At 42.3% G+C, this 5,029-nt stretch overlaps 1 pseudogene; it reads right to left on the minus strand.

Annotated features, from left to right (window-relative positions):
- Nucleotides 1-2,595: 2,595 nt before the first annotated feature.
- On the minus strand, nt 2,596-4,781 carry LOC100730128 (protein mago nashi homolog; annotated as a pseudogene).
- Nucleotides 4,782-5,029: the final 248 nt, after the last annotated feature.

Consider the following 5,029-nt stretch of genomic DNA (forward strand, 5'->3'; position numbering starts at 1 on the left):
ACTTAAAAAAGTTTCAAAGAGCTGCAGAACTCTGGATTGTTTGCATTTCACTGAGGAATAAGATTAATTGCAGGCACCTGCTGGTCTGGTCATCCCATTTAATGTAACCAACCCAGCAAAATTCCTCTCTAATTCCACAAACTGCTCCTTTCCTGCCTCTATGAAATTTGCATTTCTGTCTGCAAAAAGGCAGTTCAGCCCCCCCCCCCCCCGCAAAGCAGTAGATAAAAGCTACTCTCCACAGAAAGCGATACACTGCAAGATGCCTTGGTTAGTTGCTGTTGAAGAGTTCAGTGGCTCTGCTTAGAGAGCGAGGGATGCGGCAGTGCACAGAGGGGAAGCTGAAGTGCAGTGCTGCTGCAGGGGAGGCATCCGCTAAGCCAGGAAACTCGGAATGGCAGGGCAGAGCTGCCCACTGTGCCACGTGCATGCCCGTGGGTCCCCTACTGAGCAGCCATTTGATGCTGGCTGCCCAGGGAGTGACCTCATGGCAGCTCCTTGCTTCGGTTATCCCAGGAGAGGGACTCAGCCAGGAGTCAGCACCAACAGTTCATACTACAGCTGCAAGGATCAGGGTATCTTCCAGAGCCCGTTGGCTAGCAGTGAATCATGTGTGAATTCAAAAATCTAGGAAACATCTGGTTGCTGACTTTCAGAGAGTAATAATGGAAGGAGATTTGGACTTTTGTAGTTGAAAACTCTCTGCAGTAGAGATGCTCAGGGAAAGGAGTTAGATGACCCTGAGAGTAGAGGCCAACTATGGCAGGGATGTGGATAGGAAAAGATGTGCATTCCTTTCTGACTGTAGAAGCGGGGAAAGCACAGTGAATGAGCTGTTATAGCTGGCAACTTACCGCAATAGCCTAGAATCAGACAACTACACAGAGCCGTGTGTGTGTGTGTGTGTGTGTGTGTGTGTGTGTGTGTGTGGTGTTAGGCACGAACTCAGAGACTTCTGCAAGAGTGGCAGGTACTGTAACACCTGGCTGCAACCCCAACCCCTGTCAGTGTCTTTTTGAATTGAATTGCAGTGCGCTAGCTTAGAGTGACCATTGGCTGTCTTTGCAGAAAGTACGTAACAGTGTGTTGGCACAAATGTGCCCACCTTGACTGAATCCTACAGGGACCTAAAAGTCTCCTGCTAAAGTTTGCCAAGTCCTTAAAGAAAAGGTGAAAAGATGAGTGTTTATTAGACCTTGACAAAGCAAAACAAAAACCCTTAAGTACCAACAGCCCTGCCTCCCTATTCCTAGCATTTTTCCTTGTATATATCACTTTAGATTTGTCTTATATTAAAGAATATTTTGTGTTTTTTTGGTTTGTGTTTCTAATCTGGGGCTGGGCGTATAGCTCAGTGGTAAAAGCCTGGCTTAGCTTATGTTGTGAGTTCCTGGAGTGGAGGATCAAAAGACTTATTTCTTCCTCTTTTCCTCATGATGAGAGGTGACACTCAAAATAATTCATACCCAGTACAGCATAAGGCTCCCCACATCCTGGTGGACACAGGTCCTAAGCAGTTCACACATTCATGCTGCGTGTACAGCAGAATGCTTGTTTTCACAGACAAAGCGTGCAGTGAACAACAGTTGAATCAACTTCTTTGGTTTAATAATCCTGCCTTTGTCATTCAATGGCCTTCTAATAGAAATCAGGTGATCTTCCCTGCCAAAATAGGAACATAATTTTTTTCTTCCTTGATTTAGATTCATCAGGAGTCTGTGAATAACTTTAAATAGCTTGGAAGAAACAGGACCCTCTGTGCCCAGTATGGTAACCACTAGACACATGCCAGACAAAATGTTGGGCACCCAGTTAAATTTCAATTTCAGGAAAAAAAGAATAATTTTAGAGTACATATGTGTTGCATGCAATAGTTGATATACGCTTAACTACAGAGTTATCTGTTGCTTATTCAAATTTAATAATTATGAGGGCTTTGCTATATTTTATTTGTTAAATCTGGTGAATCTATGCTGGCTACCTAAATTTAAATTAATTTAAGTGTAATTAAGAATTTAGTTTCTCAGCCTCTTAGGTATATTTCAAATGCTCAATAGCCACACATGTGGCTAATACTTATTTGTTGTTGTTGTTCCTTTTTTTTGTACTTTTTTGGAGATAGGATCTTACTATGTTGTCTAGGCTGACCTTGAACTGCTGCGCTCAAGCAAAGCTCCTGCCTCAGCCTTCAGAGTAGCAGGGACTACAAGTATGTGCCCTATGCTCAGCTTAGTAACACCTTTTTTTGGCCGTGCTGGGGATGGAACTCAGGCCTTGCACACGTCAGGCAGGTGCTCTACCACTGAGCATTCTCCCCAGGCCTTTATTTTCCATTCTTAAACAGCATACATAGAACATTACATCATTACAGAAAGTTCTATTAAATACCACATGTACCAAGCCAAAGATAGCAGGAAAGTGTTGTATATTTTACAGGTTATAAAAATTATACTCAGGGTGAGGAAACTGCTAGCAAATCCCTAGAAATCCCCTCCGACATAGCCAAAAAGTCAGTCTTCCCGTTTTGGTTTGTTTTTGTAGCATATGTGAGTATTTGATTAGAAGGTAAAAGCATGTTTGTTCCAAATAAATGACTCAATGTAAGACAAGCAGCTCTAGCAGCTCCACATTGGTGGAGGAAGCTGTTCCTCCTTCTGACACTGCCAGGAAGTAAGCTAGCTACCGGGTCAAAGCGAATACTTTCAAAGGTTTTCAATGAGAAATAAGCATGCCGTGACTTATTAGCATCATTGTTCAATAATGCTAAATTGATAATTAGAGAGTGTCCTCGACAAAAATACCTGGTTAGAACCAGAGTTGCTGATGAACTTTGTAAACACACAGGAGAAGCAAGCACTGCCTTTCTTAATTAGCCTTTTGGGAGGAACCATGTTTTGCATTGCTGGCTGTAGCCCTGGGAGTTTTGCAAGAAACAGGAGTAGCTTAATCTCTAGAAGACATATATGCCACTCATATGGCTTGAAAAATGCTGAATAGAAACTGCCTGACATGCCAGGCACATGCCTGTAATTCCAGTACTCGGAAGGCTGAGGCAGGAGGATCACTGGGAGTTCTAGGGCTGCCTGCACTACACAGTGAGTTCAAGGCCAGCCTGGAATATATAGCAAGGCCGTGTCAAAAAAAGCAAAAAGAAAGAAAGGAAAGAAAGTGCCTGACGTGCCAAATGGAATTGAAAAAAATGTGGAGCCTGCATCAGCATTAAAGGCAGAAATCATAAGGGAAAAGATTGACGGTTTGGGCACAAAGGTATTTAAAAGTCATATCAAAAAGGGCACAAAACAAAACAAGGCAGATGACTTTAAAACATTGCTACGTGCAATAGTGTTGTTACTCAGTGAACTTGGCACTGTCTGAATAAATGCTTGAGGAAGATGTTTGATTTCAAAGAGCTACAAAGTAAGATAACAGCAAAGTATCTTTTCACCTGTTGGTTGGCAACAATGAAAACATAATAATGCCTAGTACTGGCAATGCTGAGGAAATGCGCTGTATTACACGCTATTGATGGGAGAGTGAACCCGGATAGACTTGTGGATGGGCAAGTTGACAACATGTGGAAAAAAACTTTCAAAATCTTTGATACAGCAATTTTATTTTTAGGATGTTAGGCCAAGAAAATTCTTACAAATGCCCAAAACTAGTGCCAGGTGTGGTGGTGCGTGCCTATAATCCCAGCACTTGAGGGGTGGAGACAGAAAGATCACTGTGAGTTGGAGGCCAGCCTGGGCTACATAGTGAGTTCAAGGTCAGTCTGTCTCAAAAAGAAAAATAAAAGCCCAAATAATAGCAATGCAAATGATATATTGTTTCTCTCTCTCTCTCTTGCTCTCTCTTCAGTACCAAAGACTGAACCCAAGGCCTGAACACTGCGCTACATCCCAAACCTTTTAATTTTTATTTACTTTTAGGATTTTATCGCATTTATTAAAAACAATTACTTATAGTTTACGAAGATACATTGCCCTGGCATACACAAAAATTTCCTTGTAATAGTAATTAAAAACAAGTATTCCTACCTTCCTCGTGTCCACAACAATATTCAATCTAAATTGGTTTAAACCTTTATTTATTTATTTATTTATTTATTCATTTTTGAGACAAGGACTCACTGGGTAGTTGAGGCTGGCCTTGAGCTCACTATGTATCCCAGGCTGGCTTCACACTCAGATCGTTCTGGCTCAGCCTCCTGAGTGCTGGGATTACAGGCTTGTACCACCACACCCTGCCAAATTGGTTTAATCCTGAAGTGTAATCCAACAAGACTGAAGAACAAACACTTCAGGTGCTGGACAAGATAATAAAATACTCACAAGCCTTCTGGGTCCTTGGGCCAACTGACATCAATAAAATAACTAATTTTTGATGTAGTGAAAGAACTGTGTTCAAGGGGCCAGGGGTATAGCTCAGTAGTATAAATCCCTGCCTGGCAAGGGCAAGGTCTTGAGTTCAATTCCTGTTATCAAAGAAAAAAAGAAATGTGCTCATCTCCAAGGACAATTTCAAGCTCCTGTTGGCCTATTCAGGGGAAGGCCACAAAGCGTCAACCTCCTGTCTGATTTCCCCTTCATCAGTAATTCTCTTCAGTTCCCCCACCACCCTCTAGATGTGCCTAGACCTCTTTTCTGATTATAACATCATTTGTATAATTGCTGCTATTGGTGTATCTCAATTTCCGGGAGCTGGAACATCAACTCCAGGAACTCATGACTAAACCTCCTTTTGTGACCCACATCGTAAGGCAGATAAAAATCACTCTCCATAGCTTGCACAGGACATCCAAGACTCAACTTCAGGACTAAACCTCATCACCAAGGTCCAAGCCAGACACTACCCCTAGCCTTTTTGTGTTTTTGTTCTTTTTTTTTTTTTAGTCGGTACCGGGGATCGAACTCACGACTGCCTTCTTGCAAGGCAGGTGCTTATGCCACTGAGCTAAATCCCCAACCCTTTTTAATGTTTTTGAGAGAGGGTCTTGCTAAATCTCTAAACTGCAGAGGCTCAGCTCAAA

This window comes from Cavia porcellus, unplaced genomic scaffold, assembly GCF_034190915.1.
Source record: "Cavia porcellus strain 051 isolate PalLab524CR breed Dunkin Hartley unplaced genomic scaffold, mCavPor4.1 scaffold_11, whole genome shotgun sequence".
NCBI lineage: Eukaryota > Metazoa > Chordata > Mammalia > Rodentia > Caviidae > Cavia > Cavia porcellus.